Source organism: Passer domesticus, chromosome 3 (genome assembly GCF_036417665.1).
Source record: "Passer domesticus isolate bPasDom1 chromosome 3, bPasDom1.hap1, whole genome shotgun sequence".
NCBI classification, from domain to species: domain Eukaryota; kingdom Metazoa; phylum Chordata; class Aves; order Passeriformes; family Passeridae; genus Passer; species Passer domesticus.
In genome coordinates this window covers 97,364,445-97,381,187 of record NC_087476.1, presented here as the reverse complement: position 1 = coordinate 97,381,187, position 16,743 = coordinate 97,364,445, and the positions used below count along the sequence as shown (strand labels likewise).

The 16,743-nt window shown below is 41.4% G+C and overlaps 1 protein-coding gene across 9 annotated transcripts in view; it reads left to right on the top strand.

Annotated features, from left to right (window-relative positions):
- Positions 1 to 16,743, top strand: part of DAAM2 (dishevelled associated activator of morphogenesis 2) — a 204,453-nt gene that overhangs the window by 85,223 nt on the left and 102,487 nt on the right. The gene's annotated exons all lie outside the window — the stretch shown is intronic.

The following is a 16,743-nucleotide window of genomic DNA, read 5'->3' as shown; positions in this document are numbered from 1 at the left end:
TGAAAAGAACCATGTCATTTGCATCGGCAGTTGGAGGTTAGTATATGGGCAACTATGGTATGTCATATCAAATACAGGGACAGCTGTAGTTTGTCAGATCAGTGGTCTGACAACCTAGCCCAGGCTTCAGGTTCAAGATGGGGTCCAAAGCAAATGGCTAGGGAAAAATACAAGGTGTTGAAGCCTATAAGGTGTAGCCATAGGGTGGTCTTTTCCAGGATGCTCTCCAACCCTCTAACAGTTTTCAGCTCAAGGGCTTCCTCAATTGAAAGTTGCCTTCTGTGTACATAGTAAATTGTTATGGATTTCTTTTCCATTAACTTTACACTTCCCCAGTATCCATTAGGATTTTCAGTATTCTGTGGCAGGGGCATAGGAATGAGTCAATAGGATTTGGAGCTGTTTCAGGAAGAATAATGTGTTCAGCAGAAGAGTCTACTTGCTTTGAACTAATTTGCAAGTGGAGAATATCCTCTTACAGAAATATTTCACAAAATTCTGGTCTATATTTAGGCCAGTTTTCTTTTTATGTGAGACTACTTGAATCCCTCTTAGAAAATGCAGCTGACTGTGGAGAATTCCTCATGGTGACAGGTATCTCTCAAGACTATGAGTATAACCTGTAATCTGCTCTGCTGACAATTTATTTCTGGATGCTGCTTAATGGTTGGTTTTCACATGCAAAGCTCAAACTGCTGTATCAAAGTTCAGATCTCTCCAATACCAGGATCCATTGAAGCATTCAATCTAGCCTTGCCAAAGACGTCACCAACAGATGTGCTTTGCTCCTGAACTTGGCTTGCTAAACCTTGAACTTGTTTACCTTTGGGTTAGAGTGAAAGACCTGCTTGAGTTGCTGCTGGGCTTTTGCTTACTGAGAAGGGTATCAGTTTTATGGGGAGTTTGAGAGTTTGTGGTGGTATTAATGATGCTTTTAACTTCTAGTTTTATGTCTGTCAAATACTGGTGTGTTCCATGTGCTTGCTTGTGGCAAAACAGCTCACAGCTGCCTTATGGAAGTCTATTAAAAAGTATAATTTATAATGTTTCTGGTGCAAAATTTAATGGCAAGTATATGTGATGAACTGTAAAAATATTTGGCCCCAGTAGTTTGAGAGTTGTTGGTTTTTGCTATAACTTATTAAATGTGCTGACAGTTTGTAACTGGCATATGCATTTCAAACAAATGAAGCCATTGAAACGAAAACAGATCATATTCAGTTCTTATATTTAATGATAGCACCCCAGCCATCGTTGCATGAGAAGTGAGACGGGAGAGAAAAGTGCTATTTTTCAGAAGAGTAATGGTGTACATACACATTTTAATGAAGCAGCCAGATAGGATGGCAGTGCATGTCCATAGGAGTTCCTGATTAGACAGGTAATGTAAGAGCAGTTGAGGGCTTTATGTGCGAGAGAACCTGGGCTGGAAACTGGGCTGGCAAAATGGAGACTTTGCCTAGAAGGGCTAGTTTGTCCACAGGTCTGGATTAATGCATGTTCTATGAGACACTAAAATAAACCAGGCTACATCTGTATTGACAGCTCAGATGAGATTTTAATTGGATTAGAAAGATTCAGTCTGTAAATGCACCAGTGTAAATCAGCGACCTGGAAGTGCCTGAGAGAGCTCTGAGCTGTGTGCTAGCTCCCTGCTGCTTATCCGTTAGGGTCTGGTCTGGGTGCACTTGTACTATATAAAAACCAGATTGGAGTGTAAAGCCTTTTGACCCAAATCCCCAAGTGAAATGATGACACCAATATCATCAGAGATCTGTAGTGAGAAGAGCATTTGTGTTGGCTCCCTGAAGCAGGCCCAGGGGGTATAGCATCATCTTGCCATCTGCTCTGCAAAGGGTATAATGAAACATTGGTGTGGTTGAATGAATTTTTAAAAGACTTATTTTTTCCCTTGTTGCAGTTAAAATCTGGGGCATTTTTCCCATGGAAGAGTTAATGTCAAGAAAAACTGAGCATAGCTGTGCTGGAGAAGTCTCCCTTGTGATGAATTTTCCAATCTAGTAAATATTCAGTGTGTTTCTACCTCCCTGAGGAAAACTGGCATTTTGAGGATCAGGGCTATGTCTTCTGCTGTTGTTGTGCTACTTAAACTAATACCATGAAAAGTGAATTTGGAGATGGGGAAGAAATTAGGAATGACCCATTCCAAGTTTTCAAACTTGCTTGTGTAGTCTCCAGACTGAGGCAGATACACGTGTGTGAGCTGCTCTGTTTGGGAGATGTACCCAGACCATCCACCTATGTACTGGCAGCTGCCTGGCTGGACTCTGACCAAGGAAGTGACTGTGAGATGATAAGCTGATGCTGATTTCAGCTGAAATGCCTGCTCTTGTTGCCGCTCAACCAGAAAAACAATTCTAGGCTTATGTGTTACTTGAAGCTGGATGCTGTGTTTTTGCCTTGTCTGATTAATTAGAAAATTAAAACAGAAAAAGTTACTCCTGATAGGTCCTAAACTCTATCTTGATTTATTCCACTAGGAACATGTCCAGAGAGTAGGTCTGAATGAAAACGATGGCTTAGGGTGATTTGGAATAATTTGGTTTGGGCTAAGACAGGAGATGATGTACCAGCTCTCAGGTCATCTGCTGGCAGTGACTGCCTTGGGATGAATGCAGTGGTAACAGTACAGGTAAGTTCTTATCGAAGTCTAGATGCACAAAATACAAAACAAACAAAAATATTTCTGACCACAAGTTTTGTCCTCCAAAGGCTGTTTTTGTGAAAGAGGACATAATAGCTGGCTTTAGTATATTCCCTTCATTGAACAAGCACAGAGAGAAGCTCTGAGCAGCAGGGTGTGTGGATTGCTGCTGTACCTTGCAAATTGTAAAACTGGCCCTACTTGACCATCGAGGCTGATGTGACCAGCATCACTTCTGTTTCCATACTGCCATATATTGGTAAAGTCCTGCTGCAGGTGATGGTCTGATGGCAGGCTCCAAAATGGTTTTGTGCCTGCTGGCAAAAAGATCTATTTGGAACAGCTTCTCCGTGCCCTTGTTCATATTTGTTAGCAGCAGTGTATTCTTGTCACAGTGGATTCAGATACTTTGTGTTCATTGCTAGAATCCTGGACTCTTCTTGGTGGTTAAAGGTGGTGTGCAGCTTGGCACTAAAGATTTTGCCATCTAGATCTCTTATTACAGCAGCCTGATCCCAGATTGGAATTGAGACCATATCAAGAAGGGTGACTTAAATGCTAGTGATTCAGAAAAACCAAAAAAAATATGAAGAATGCTAGTACAGAGGAAAGAGCAGTGTGAAAAATTTGTGCTTTTCTTGTTTCTGTTTTGTTAGTGACTGTGAGATGATCATGGTATTTGAGAAGGTGGAGTGCAAGGTTCTCTATTTTAAGATGCAAGGTCCTTGGGGAAGAAATGGAATTGTCTTTTGAGTTTAGGTTTTCAAAGTTGATAGTATCATTATATCCTCCAAACTTGAATGAGTTCCTTCAGGACATTAGATTCTTATACTGGGGAAGATTTGAGAAATGCTTACTACTTACTTTTGTGGTCTTATCTGCCATTGAAGAATTCTTGCATTTAGCTCAGGTGAGATACTGACTGGAATTCCCTGTCATTCTCTTACATTGCATTTGAATCCATTAAATTCTCGGTTTGGAATTCTCAGGGGTTTTTTTTTTTGGGTTTTTTTTTCTTTTTTTTTTTTTTTCTCTGAGTCCCTAAGGAAGGGTTTTGTTGACTTTCTGGGTCCACAAAAGCTTGTTGTCCATATTGGTATTTACTGTCTTCACAGGCTTTTCCAGAAGAAAACTTAATAGGTACTTTTGGCATAAAATCTAAAGGTACTTTATTTAGAGTTGAGGAGCAGCATAAATACTTATGAACTCTCTATATTTGAAAAATTTACCATTATTCACCATCTGTTTTGGCCTGCTTTTAAAATTTCTTCTCATCCATTGAATTGCTGAGAGAGGTAGGTTGCTGCTCAGGTGAGGCAGCCTACACTCTTCTCTCTCTCCCTCTCCAGATCTAGCATTGTGGTCTATTGCAAACCCTCAGATTTTGTAGAGAAGATGGATATGTAGCTGCTATATATTTCTGAACAATAAGACAACTGAAATCAAATCCATATTTTCCCTGTAATATTACCAGAGTGCAATTAAATGAAGATAGAAGCACATGCTGAATCAAGGTCTCTGTCCTTCCTTCAGCCCATCCTGGGAATTGTGATTGAAGCTAACCTTGGTTACTGTATGCAGTGCCCTGCAACAGTAGGGCAAGAACAAGAACATGGAACTATGTCCCTTCTTGGCACAGCCCTAAATTCAACTCTGGGTCTTTCATCTCATCACCTCTGATTTCATTATATGAAATATAATGCCTCAGCGTCAAAGTTGGCTCACCTTCTGAATTAAAGATGAACTAGCCAAGGTATCTAGCTGGAAAAAATGGCAGTGAACTAATCCCTTCCTAAATAAATGAATGTCTTCATCTTCTCCTGAAATAGAACTATGGAAGTAGGCTGATGTTGGCTCCTGTTCTGTGTGTTACGGTGCTCTCTTGATTTCTCAACACACCAGGCTAGTATTTGTAAGCACTTTAGTGCCAGAATGCTGAAGGGAGTTGATTAGTGTTCTCTGAGTACATGAACCATCCACATAACTGGTATCTGTGCTAATTCTCTCAGCACAGAGGCAAAGGAACAGTGGGATCACCACAGACATGCTTATATTAGCACTGGATGAAGTGATCAGTAGCATAAAGTTTGGGAAAATTCTGATCTTTGCTTTCTCTGTGAAATCTCTTAACATCTGTTCCTTCTCTGCCTTAAAAGAGAGTAAAATTCTGTGATTGTCTTGTTTCCCAGAGGAGTGAAAGTTGAGAAAAGGAAGGAAAAGAGTTTTATATTGATAGAAAGGTAAAGCATGGAAGTATCTGGGAATTTGTTTATTTATTTTGTCAAAGGAAGCAAAGCAATTTCTGAGCAAGGCATAAGTTTGGCACACACTGGATAACATACCTTCAACAGCTACAGGGAGATGAGATCCAAACCTAAACTGTAGTAGTGGTTTCCACTGCAAACAGCTGACTTCGAAGTAGCAAGTTCCCTTCATGCCTAGTTCTCCCTTGCAGATCATTTAGTGTAATGGATACAACATAAAGCTCAGATGAAAACTAGGCTTCACCACATTGAATAAGCACTCCCATATATCACCAGTCCCACTCAAGCTTGCCAAGTTCTAGCTGTGGCAGTGTTTGTGAGGCCCCTTTTTTTGGCTCTGCAACCTGAAAGAGTGTTTATGTGGTAAAAAGTACAAGAAATGCTTCCACTGTGATCTTTCATGTGAATATAGACAATATATGTCAATGTGTGTAGGAACAAGGGGGCATCAGGTCTGTTTCTAATGTGTTTGCTGCTGGGCTTGAAGAAGAAAGTTCCCTATTTCTCCTCCAGCTCTCTTGTAATATTTCTGGGAAGCAGAGATGCAGAGTTGCCTGTCCTGTCTCTTGGCTCCCAGTATGCTGCAACACCTTTCCAGAAAAGCATCTTCTATGTATGAAGCTTATTTAAATCCTTTCGTTTCCCCTTGAAAGAAATGCATGTTAGGTCCTTGCTTCAACCGCCAAACGCATGTCATGTGCATTGATAACCACATTTACTCTCATTTAAGTTCATGCATGTTAGCAAGATCTGAGTGTTTAGTTTCAAATTGTTAGTCTTTTGAGTCATTCTGTCCTAATGCTGGATTCATTTGAATACAAGGATTTACTTTCTGTGTCACTTGCCCTGCATGTAAGTCATAGTTTCAGATTATGCTTCTGACTGACCTGCAGCTTTGAGTTGTTGCTAAATGCAAATTTCTGTGCAACCATAATTTAAAAGTCCCTCTATTCTGTTTTTCCCATAAGAGGAAATTATTTAATTCCCTGTTCCCATTCCTCATCCCTTCTGTGCTTCTCTGTAATTAATTAATCTACCTAGTCTGTCAGGAAGTGTAATGCCAAACACAATCGACAGCTGGAGAGGTCCTTAATTTTTATTTGTATTTTATGAGCTCTGATTTCAGCAGACTCGGAGGCTTTTCTGGCCTTGGCTCCGTGGAGACTCCCCACCCCAGTTATTACTTCCTTTCTTGCACTTAATGAGGATGAACCAGTGGAGGTTGTAAGAAAATGCTGCTGGTGAGACCAAGGCAGAAGTTTCCTGAAAAGAGGCTCGTACCCAGGAAGAAGCCTTGGCATTGTCCTCTGAGTAGAAGATGGTGTCTCTGAAAGCAGAAAAAATCCAAAACTTTGAGGCAGAAATTCACTTTCTTTACTGATGGTGGCCAAGCCACAAAAACTTCCTTTTCTCTAGGCTTAGTTTATAGTTGTCAGATCAATATTTTTCACGCATTCAGATACAAGTGTCTTCTATTATATTAATGGCAAAACATCTGTGTGGTTTAAAATTTCTGAAGCAAAAGGTACTGAGGCTCAGGAGGCAAAAGCTCTTCATGGTATCAAAGTCTGTAGTGATGAGCAAAATTCCTTTATGTCCGGCATAGTCTAGGATTGTGCATACTCAGGGTTTCTCTTTTTTTTTAAAAAAAAATTCATGCAGGGGATATGTTTCTTTATTTCTTCCTGCTCCACAGAAAGTTTTTCATAATGTTGGTTCTCCTTTACATGTGTCTTGTATGCAATACATGTGCACGAGTCCCTGATTTTAATGCACTACAAGAAGCTTTCTGTAGTTGAATTCAAGCCCAAATCCATAAGAGATATTGCATTTAAGAATTGTGGCAGAGACAGCTTTCCCTTTCAGGTGCTCTCCCGCGTCTGGGTTCCTGTGATAGGGACAGGCTTATGGTCCTGAGTGCAGCACCAGCCACTTTCTCACTTTAGGCTCCCTTCAGCGGGTGCAGCTGGTTGGCAGCTCCCAGCTCCTGGACCAGCTGTGTAAGAAGCCGCAGTCACTGTGCAAATGTGTGAGACCCAGCTGCTGGGAGAGGAACATGACACAGGAGCCAGGTCTCCCACTCCGTGTCTGAGAATCAATAGTGCTGTGTAAACAAATGTAAATCCAGACCTGGTCTTATGTGTGAGATTTTGGGTGTGAAGAAGCTGGGGGTGTTACCAAAGCACCTGTGCAGTTTTAAGGATTTCGTACAGCCATACACTGTGTTGTAGATCTTGTTGCTTTACCAGAAAGCTTATGGACAGGTGTACCCAATGTAAACCAGTTCAGTTTCACTGAAGACAGTAGTGGAGTTACATCATTCTCCATTGGCTGAAATTTGGCCTGTGTGGTATTTTCTGTGTCTGTGGTAGTTGTTGGCTTCTGAATATCCCAAGAAGAGCATACTGACTGCCTTTCTGCAAAGTGGGAAGGGTCGTGGTCATGGTTGGACACATCTGGGTGTGTTCTGAGAATGATTTACTTGCAGTAGACATGAAATGCCTGAGGAAGCTCTCAGAGGACTACGCATTTTTAACAGGGCAGTGCTGTTGTTTCATGGGAACATGCAAAGAAATGCATCTAGCACATCTAGGGAAAAAGAGGAGAAGTACTGGATTTTGGGACCACAATAGATATGTACCTTGGGATACAGAAGGAGGGGAAAGAACAGATCTACCACTAGAGGATGGAAATGCTAAATTGTCAATCTTATGTCTTCCCTCTACTGAATGCTTGAGAGCTGTCATGATATCCTAACCCTGAAATCATGGATAGGGTAGATATGCTTAATGTTCAGAAATCTTGTGGCCTTGTGTTTTTAACACTTTTATCACCTGATTTGCTAATATTCTCATGTTTTAGTATAGCTGCAAGTTATCAAGCAGCATAATATAAAAAGAAAAAAAAATAACATAAAGCTCTACTCTGGCCTTTTTCCTTAGTAAGGCATAATTAATGTTTGAATGGTTTTTGTGTTCCCCTATGGCTATAACAAAGTGTCAGCAACTTTGTGGATTGAGCCTGAAGGCTGCTGAAGTGATAAAACACTGAGATGATATTGATAGTAGGAGTCATATGTGCTAGCTGGAAGGATCAAATTAACTTATCTATATTTCAGCTTTCTGGAGCTTTTCCAGCTATACTTGGATGGATACAGAATAGACAATTTTCTACCCTCCTTCTAGAATTGCACCAGCATTCTCATTTATTTCCTGCCACTTTGCCTGATGACTTAGAGGGCTTAGTGGGCTGTCTTCAGTAGAAATAGCATAAACAGCAGCAGTACAGGGATGTTCTCTTTCCCAAACATTTTGGAATGGCTTCTCTGAGTATGATTCTTGCCCTTCTGTGGTTTCTATCCTTTAGCTGTCTTTATTAGTGTCTTATGTTTTTCAGAGTTTTATTTGATGGCTTAGAAATCTATTATTAAGACCTCATCCCTCACCTTCTGGAGAGAGTATCTGAATCTAGATTTGATCTGCTAAGGAAAGGTGAGAGATTGTTATAAAACTGATAACAAAGGTAACATGGGATGACAAGGTGCCACCCAGAAATGCACGTGCGATAAAGGACAAGAGGAAGGTACTATGTCTTGCAAAGACCAAGTTGACCAGATTGTAACTGAACAGGAGATGGTGATAAGAAGGAAAAGTGTCTTCCACAGCATTGAAGAAAAAGACACAACAAATGAAGTGCCTGTGGTGCTGAAGGGAGAGTGAAGACCGATTGCAAAGATGGAGATGATATGGAATGAATGTTAGGCCAAGATGATCTTTTGGCGGTGCTTTTGGAGTGAATGAATGGTGATCAAGGGAGTTTGAATGACAGATGTCTATTCTTCTTCAGCTTACAGAGGAAGAGCCAGATATGAGATATTGTAGGAGGTATGTTCTGATACTTAGCCTGATGTCAGCAAGAAAGGGGAAGCGAGATCCCTCTGTCAATGAAGACCTTATAAATTCGTAAAAATTTATAATAATTCCTCACCTGAAGCTGGGAAAGCAGTGAAATTTTCCAGTGAAGAGAAAAGGTTGAGAAACAGCATGGGATGCGTCTCGCCAAATAGTAGTTATCTTTAGGGAGGTAGACTGTAGCTGGAGTTTAAGAGGAACTGTTAACAAAATAAGATAATTGAATGGAGAAGATGATAACAATAATGAAGTATCATGTGTTTAGTATGTTGACTAAGAGTAGTTTCTGTAGTTGCTCACCTAGTAACAATTTATATCAGATATAATCATGGCTCTGATAGTGTATCATACAGCCTGAGGGAGAGTGGGAGAAAAAGGTTTGTAATTATGTCATGTCTCTGTGCCCTGCTATGGGTGGATTTTATCTTCAAACAGTACTCAAGGTTGTTTATCATTTAGGGGACCTGTTGAGGTGATTTGGGATTGCTCTTCCATTGTTGGAGGGAAATGGCCTCTTCTTTGCCTGGTGTGCAAGACTCCAAGGTGGAGAGCACAAGGTGCTACAGCTGAGGTGGATGGAGTATCACCTTTTTAGGGCAGAAGGTTTTCAGGTCAGCAGTTTCCTGGCACTTGCTCCACACGAGGTAAATAGAAGCTTTTGGTGTCACTAAATACAGCAGAGGTCCTTCTGTTCATCCTTCAGCACCAGGTGGGACCAGCACATGGAAAGCAAGTGTCAGGAGGTGCTTTTTCTGTCACTCATCACACCAGACTGCCACTCTGCTGTGTTTTGATGTTTTTTATTCTTAGGCAGTACAGACAGATGCCTTCCACCTGGCACTGTAACAGCACTGACCCAGAGCTTTTAACATTAGGTACCTTGCTGTCTGTAAGTTTGATGGGAGGAAAACTTTTCAAGGACATTGCATTTTCCTAGCTATCCCTGCAAATTTACACAACTAAATTCATGCATTTGTGAGTGGTTTTTTTCACTTGTGTGAAACAGGGAATAGTAATGCTTCTTAGGCCAGGTTTAATGCATAATTGTAGCCAGATTGAAAAGGCTGAAAAGATGAAGGATGTGTAGATTATAAGCAGTACAGGAGTACAATGGCAAATGTATTGTAATTGAAGAACTTGGAGAAAATCTCTATTCCTGCCTCCTGTCATAGATATTGCCCTGTTCTTTTAGTAGGGAGAAATTAATGCAAGACTCTACAGCCTTCCTGTAGACCCAGTGGTGTATGCAAAAAGGCCCTAGTTGACATTTGTATATTCTATGTATTTTCACATTGAAAACACTTCAGGGCGTCTTTTAATTTTGCAGTTGACCACATAAAGGAAAGGAAAGACTGCCCACACTTAACAACCTTTGGAAAAGGTTAGCAGCATGCACAGCAGTGTTATGCAATAGTTTACTAGGTGGAGGCTTGAAGAATAACTTCTCCAAAGGAAATTACAAGGGGAAAGCAGATTGCAGTTTCGCAGTTTGGAAGGTGTCCAGGGAGATCCCTGAGTCATGGAAAATCCATTGGGATTACTTTAGTGGCTGTGTTTCAGCATTACATCTTGAATAGAAAGGAACAGCTGCACATGTTTGTTGGTTGGTGTGAAGCTGTTGGCTTATACATTAATGATGTGGAAGAACTTTGGATTACAAATGCTTAACGAGATACTAAATGCAATTATGATTTGTTGTTAGGAGACAATGCAAGGCTCATGCTCATTCTTCTCTTATTCTTTTTGCTGTATTTTGTGAAAATTTCTGATAATTTCTTTAGTGGAAACATGGAGAGAAAAGCATTTTAGGTGGTGTTTTCTTAAGCCCAGTGATGTCAGTGCAGTAGTTTCTGTTCTGCTTATCAGAATACTTGAGCAATGAGACAGGACAGGGTGTGAGTGAATAACCAAATATACTGTCATGCCTTCAATTCACTGTCTGACTAAGGAAATACTCTGTTTATGTGAGGGAAGAGAATTGTGGAATTTCCCTCCTCTTCAACCCAGAGGAGATAACAGAAACCTCATATGTGGATGATATCCTCGCTGGTCTGGACTGATTGGTAGTAAAAACAGATCATCTCTATTTATTGAAGTAGAAGTTAACAATCAATGAAAATGAGACTGATAAACTTCTCAGTCTATTCTATGTTGGAAATTCATGCTGTAGAATATAGAGTGAACCACTGCTAGAGGTGGTTAAGCTCAGAGGTTTAGTCTATTACAATTTAAAAGAGGCTATTTCATTAATATTTTCCACTGGTGTAAATCCAGAGTAAGTGCACTCAATTTAATGGAGTTTGGGGCATTCTGATTTCTCATTTGCACTACCAAATTTGGAATAATAACTCAGAGGGCAAGAGAACAACTAAAGCTAGCTTCTGATTTTGCTTTTGTCTGTGTAAACCTGAACTTCTGCCAAAAAATTATGTTGATTTAATAGAGTTCCTGTGAGTTTACCCTGTGTATAAGTTTAAGCATGTCTTTCTAAGCTGCACAACCAAAGCTCAACAAGATGTTAATTTTGCTCATTAAATTCTTAACCACCGTCTCAGTTCCTCCTGCCCTTTTACGTAATATTTTATCAGAGATTTAAAGGTCAGCCAAGCTCTGACTTACCCTTGTTTTCCTCTGTAGGGGCATATGGCAAATAGGATGCACACAAGAGGATAAAGCTGTGAGGGGAGGAGTAGGTGGCACTGACACCCCTGGAAATTCAGCCTGCCTTTGGCACAGCAGCTGCAATCCCCAGCCCACATTTTGAAGGTTGAGCCAGCAGGACTGTGTTTGGGCAGGAAGCGATCAGAGAGGTGTGTGCCTGTGTGCTTTGGCACAGTCTAGACTGTGAATTGCTCCAGCCTAGGAACCTCCTCTGAACTCATTAGCATTAAAACAGAACAGAGGGGACTTTGTAGGGAGGGAGAGGGTGTGGAAGCCGGAAAGGTGGAAGTTTAGATGGCAGTTTCCTAATAACCTTTCCCACAACTACCTTCCCATACAGGGTCTCAGCTAGAGGACCTTGGCATGAAAAACAAACCCTGGCACAGGGAGGGGGAAGGGAGGGAGGAAATGAGGGGAGGGAAAGGAAATAAGCGGTGGAAAATGGGCACTGTGCTGAAACAGCAGATTTTATTTTTATTTAGTGTTATATATGCTGATGCTGGAAGCTGTTTGAGAGAGGCATTTGGTACTGTGTATATAATCAGAATGTGGAGGTGAATTTGGCACTTGTACCAGAGGACTTGCAACCTGTCATGGTTAAGAAATGTATCAAGGAGACAAGGAGAGGTATAACAGCTTGAGTTCTGTTTGGTGTTTTCATTTAATTGACTGGATGGTGAAATACGGAACACATCTATTAGGAAATGATCATCAACATGATCCTGGAAAGTCCTGGATTGCTTATGCTCTACTCTGCTGTCCCTCCAGCAGATATGGGAGTGGTTGAAGTCCCCCAGGAGGACCAGGGTTTGTGACTGTGATGAGGCTGCTGCTGTCTGTCTATAGAAGGGCTTCCTGGCCAGACAGCCTACAGCAGACTCCCCTGTAATGTCCCTTGCCCCTGTCCTCCCTTTAATCCTGACCCATAAGCTTCTAGTCAGGTCCTCCATCCCTAGGTAGAACTCCATGCATTCCTGCTGGTTACTGGCATAGAAGGCACCATTGCCTCCTCATCATCTCTACCTGACCTTTGTAAAGTGTCCTCCATTGCAGCTCAGAGGAGCCACCTCTGTGATGCCAGTGAGATCAAAGCCTTGCAGGTGTGTGCACATCTCAAAATCCTCTTGTTTATTGCCCATGCTGCATGATGTATGGAGGCATTTTAGTAGGGTCTCTGATGACTCTGAGTTACTGGCAGCAGTGCTTGGAATTCCTTTTTGCTGGTCTCCTACTGACACGTGATCCCTGTCTAGTATCTGGGCATCTATTACTGACACTGACATCAAATTGGTAGGAGTGGACAGATTGAGGATCCCCTTCCCCAGCAACTTTAATTTAAAGCCTTCTTCACTATCTTGGTGACATGATAACTGAAGATGCTCTCCCCTTTCTCTGACAGATGGACCTGTCAGCCTCAGCAGACCAGGTTTCTCAAAGTGATTTCCATGGTCTAAATTGCAAACACATGTCTGGTGTCACTGATGCTGTAGTCATTAGTTGATTTACTAGATTGAACTGGCCCTTTCAAACTCCTTCCCTTTGACCAGGAGAATTGATGGAAAAGATACCTGCCCTCCAGAGTCCCTTTCCACAGCTCCCAGAGCTCTGTAATCCCTCTGGATACTTCTCAGACTGCTCCTGCTCATATCACTTATGCCCACTTGAAACCACAGCAGTGGATAATAGTCAGTAGACCATATGAGGCTTGGTAGTCTCTCAGTGATATCCCCAGTATGAGCCCTCAGTAAGCAGTACATCTCTCTAGAGTGTGTCACTGGGCACATATCCATACTGTACATATGTTAAAAGATAAGCTCAAAATAAGGTGGGAAAATTATGTGAAAAAATGATGGCATTCAAGGGGGACAGTTAAAACTCTTTTTAATAGGAAGTCTGGTAATTCAGGGCAGAAAGTAGGTACACTTTTTCAGAGAAAACCTAGGGATTATAGTTGAGCATGAATGAACATAAGTCATGGAGGTTTTGAGGGGTTTTATAAAAAAAGAAAGGTCATTGACTGTACAGAATGTGTGGAGTATATAACCAGAAGGGCAATCTGGAAGATGCATGAAATAAACTTTGCACTCAGCTGTGGTAAGGTCTCAGCTGGACCACTGTCCTCACTTTTGAACAGTGCAGTTCAAGAAAGATGTCCTTTGACTGGGTAAAGGCCAGAAGTCAATTAGAAGAGAAGTGAGAGATCCAGAGGACATATCCTCAAAGAAGGACTGAAAGAGATGGGTTTGTTTAGCCTCAAAAGAGCAGACTGAGAAGGGACATTACAAGAGTCTTTAACAGCCTCAGAAACTGTTATCAAGAGGAAGGAAAAAATCTGCTCACCACATTAGTGGTTGATAGGGCCGGAAGTAATAGGCTTAAATTGCAGCAGCAGGGATTTAGATTAGGCATGAGCCTGACTATTCAGTTTTCATCCCTGTCCCTCTCTTTGGGCTCATTTAAGTTCACTGACATGGACATGCAGCCCACCTTAACAGAAAAAGCTGTGATGATAGACAGCTGTTTTGCATTCTTGTTTTCATATGCCCAATCATATCCATGGAATGTCCCTCTTGCTCTACCTTATTATAGCTCTGCGTATGAGAGTGCGTGTCTGAGTCTTGATCTTTTTCTCTCTCTAAACACCTGTGTGTATTGTTGCATGAAGTACTGAAGGTACTGATTTTCCTCATTCTTTCTGTTTCTGTTTGCCCCAGCAGATTGTTGTCCCAAGCATGTGGTTTGCCTGTGAAGGACAGAAAAATGAACAGCAGATGCTGCTTCAAGTGGCCTGTGAGAGGGGATTGCCACAACAGGCCTTGCTGCTTATGTGTACTTGTGTGCTGTTAAGTCACAGAGAACTTTGAGGAGTAGGAGAGGGACAGGATTTAGCTCTTCTCCAGGAAACAAAGAAGCAATTAACCAGTGATTAAGAAGGAAAAAAGAAAGCAGTATAATGAGGGGTGCATTTGGGGGGTGAGAGGGAGCCATGTTAGTTGACTTTGTGTGTGAAGAATTTCTCTACCAAAAAGCAGTGCCTTTGATGGATGCTGCTGCTAAGCCTTAAGAATAAGTAACTTCTGTGTTGGCACAGTAGAGGAGAAACACATCTTTCAGTATGTAAACATCAGGTGCTTTCTGTCTTGTACTGTTATGACTGAGAATCAAGGGGTTTGGGCCCCTAGTACTGAAGGGGTTTTAAAGCTGCAACTTTTTGAAAAAGCAAGGAGGAAAAAAGAGTGTAATGGGAATCGCAGGCTTTTGTTTGTCTGCTCCTCTGCTTTACAGTCAGATCCGTGGCAGTAGCTGAAATGTAAACATTGCTTCCTCTGCCAACAGGCTGTGTTAGCAATTCATGTGTGCACAGTGGTTTCCTAATGCACAAATGTAATGATAAAACATTGTGGGTATGGGCCAGTGTTACATGATATGCCTTATGTATATAGTTCTTGTGTATGTAAGGTGTGGGAGGCATGCATATCTGCACATACACATACCATGTGTATGCAAATACATGCAACCCAATGATGTTTTACTAATTCTTACCAGTTGTAAAACAGATCAAAATGTTACTGCCATGCCTCTCACAGTGTGCTGCTTGTGTGCCTTATAAAGGCTGCTTTTAATTAAAAGGGTTAGGATGAGATAGAGGAGCTTGAGGGGAGGGACTGGCTTGTTTTGGGGTTCATTTTGCTTTTTACTTCATGGGTTATCTGTGGCTTAGTACATATACCAGCTGCCTCAGTGGGAATTTTTGCCCAGTGTGTTTCACCTGGAGATATGCTGGCTGTGTGGGTGGTAATGCTGTTGACTGATCAAAAACTTCTGCACTGTTCATTGCTTCAGTTTCTACTAGAGTGTAGGTAGTTTGTGCAGTCAAATGAGCCTCATTCACTGATAGTTCAGACAGGCAGTCTTTCAGAATGCCTCATCGACCTCCACAGCATTGGAAATGAACATTCTTCCTGCAGGCTACCTCTTGCATGTCAGCCTGGGGAGCTGGAATAAACAAGACAGTGGTAGGAAAACTGTAGGGGAACAAACCTATACTGTCCCCTGGAGGTAGACACAGTGATTAAATAGGGAAGGTTTATCTCTTCCCTTTGAAGGATTCGTAAGTTCTTTGCAAAGAGACTGAGATCTGAGTAAGACTGTTTTGATTCATTACTTTATTCATTCGCTGTGCTTATCTCTGAAGCAGCTTTTTGGACAACTGCCTCTAGGACAAGAGCATTTCTGCTACTCCCTTTTTGGTGGGCACAGCTTGAACGTGAGCAACCAGACTAACCTGCTTTTTATTTGCCAATGGAATCTGGCATAGGCAGCAAGAACAGAAATATAGATGTTCCTGGGGCTGTTGTTAATGTGAAAATGTAACTTTCAGTCACGCGTTAGCAATATAGTCCTACTCAGTCCATTTTTTAAAGTGGTAGTAGTTATGATGGATAGGATTCTCTATTCCAAAAGCTTGTAGTATGCTGCTGACAGCCTTGCCCCGATCTCTTTCCACTGCTTTTCTTTCTTCTGAAGTCCCAGGCATGTTAGTGCCTTTGGTCTTGTGCTTGCTTGAGTTGCATTTGAGCATTGATTAACCCACCATCAATGATCCTCTTGAAGTAATTACACATGAACATGAACCTTCTCTGGGGCCTGCCAGTGGATGCTGGATAGGATCCCACGGTGTGTCATAGTCATTGTTTACTTTGTACAAATTTAAACAAATTTGTTCAGAGCATAAGGCTGTCAGCTGTGCTAAGTTGGGAGCATTGGTGGAACTGGAATGTGACCTCTTTTGGGACATGGTGACAGACATCTATATAAATGACCTTGGGGAACCTGAAGTAGCAGGTATCATACTGGAATTTATACTGGCAGCAGTGCATTATAATTGATTTTGTAACTTGGGTGGATTTGGTGCTGTTAAGAGACTGGGAGAGAGTGATTGATGAGGTGGATGAGGGAGAGTGCATTTGTACTTGACAGGTGAAAAAGGTCAAGGGGAATGAGAAAAAGATTAGGGAGAGGAAAAAAATGGTAGGTGCGTACAAGAGAGAAAAAAAGGAATATGAATATGAACGTGGGAATGAAAGGAATATGGGAATATGAACAAGCAAGCAAGGTAAGAGCAGTGAATTAAAATAAAATTCATACAGTGGATATAATGTGAAAATAAATGTACCCTTGGAACCTAAATTTTTGAAGTGAGCATTCCAGGCAAGTTATTAAAATAAATAGTCTTCAAATT